This window comes from Aethalodelphis obliquidens, unplaced genomic scaffold, assembly GCF_003676395.1.
Source record: "Aethalodelphis obliquidens isolate GAN/ISIS:26980383/991018 unplaced genomic scaffold, ASM367639v1 scaffold810, whole genome shotgun sequence".
Lineage (NCBI taxonomy): Eukaryota > Metazoa > Chordata > Mammalia > Artiodactyla > Delphinidae > Aethalodelphis > Aethalodelphis obliquidens.
Genome location: NW_020838721.1, coordinates 5,001 through 6,330, shown reverse-complemented (window position 1 = coordinate 6,330; position 1,330 = coordinate 5,001). Strand labels below are relative to the sequence as shown.

Below are 1,330 nucleotides of genomic sequence, written 5' to 3'. Positions count from 1 at the left end.
AGGGCGCTTCCCGAAGGGGGACCGACCGCGGAGGCCACGCGGCCAGGGCCTCGTCGCGAGCTCTCTCTCTCTCTCTCCCCTTCTCTTCCCGCTCGCGGGCAGCGCGCCCCCGTGGACGGGGGGCGCCGCGTCTGCACTTAGGGGGACGGAGGGCCCCGGCGGCCCTGCGAGCAAACCCCCAGCCGCGCCACCCCCGGGAAGGCCCGCGCGCGCGCGCGCGCACACCCCGGGGGGGCGATTGATCGTCAAGCGACGCTCAGACAGGCGTAGCCCCGGGAGGAACCCGGGGCCGCAAGTGCGTTCGAAGTGTCGATGATCAATGTGTCCTGCAATTCACATTAATTCTCGCAGCTAGCTGCGTTCTTCATCGACGCACGAGCCGAGTGATCCACCGCTAAGAGTCGTACGAGTTTCGGTTTCTCTGGGTTTCTCGGCGGGGGGGGTCCCCGCCGGTGGCACGGCACCTTCCCCCGGAGGGGGCTGCCTCTGGCCGGCCAAGTCAGACAGAAAACAAGCAGACCGGAGGGGGCCGGAGGGTTTCACCACGGGGCGCCCGGCACCGACCCCGCGGGCGGGGCGGGCTCGGACGCCCCACAGGCGCCCGGGGGGTTCCCACCTGCCCCCCCCCAACCCGACCGCGCGCGCACACACACACACAGGGGACGCGGGGCGCGCAGGCGCGCGGCGCACGGCCCCGGCCCGCACCACGGCCGCCGGGTAGCCCCCTCCCGACGGCCGCGGCGGGGTGGACCGGCGGCGCCGCGGCGGCGCGGCGCCCCGGCCCCGTGTGCGGTGAGGTGCCGGTGGTGGGGGGGGTGAAGCGGAGCCTGGGGGAGAAGGGAGGGGGCCTCCCGACTCCCCGCGGGCCCGACCGCCCCGACCCCAAGGCGGACGGGCGACCCCCCATGGGTCTTTAAACCTCCGCGCCGGGACGCGCTAGGTACCTGGAGAGGGGGGAGGCGGGCGAGGCGTGGGGGGTGGGGCTGGGCGCGGGGCGCCCCCACGCTCACCGCCGCCCCGACACCGACCGACACGCTTCTCCGCCCGCGGCCGCCCGCAACACGCGGGGCCTCGGCGCTACCGGCCCGTGACGCGGGACCCCGGCCGGGGGGCCGGGCCGACCGCCACACGAGACACCACGGCCACCGCCCGACGACGCCCCCACCCGTGTCCCCGAAACCGGGCGGAGACCTTCCCCACGCTCGCGCCCGGACGCGGCCCTCTCTGCTCCTGAACCCCAGACCGCCGGCCCCCGTGGCCCTAGCCCGGCCCGCGCCCGCGTTCCCGGGGCACCCCTTGTCGCCACCGAGGGCGTAAGGGGAGCTCCGAC

At 76.2% G+C, this 1,330-nt stretch overlaps 1 non-coding gene across 1 annotated transcript; it reads right to left on the bottom strand.

Moving 5' to 3' along the window:
• Nucleotides 1–250: 250 nt before the first annotated feature.
• LOC113616898 (5.8S ribosomal RNA) lies at nt 251–403 on the bottom strand. Its single transcript, XR_003431445.1, has one exon. It is a non-coding gene; the product is annotated as a 5.8S ribosomal RNA (ribosomal RNA).
• Between the last annotated feature and the right edge of the window lie 927 nt (nt 404–1,330).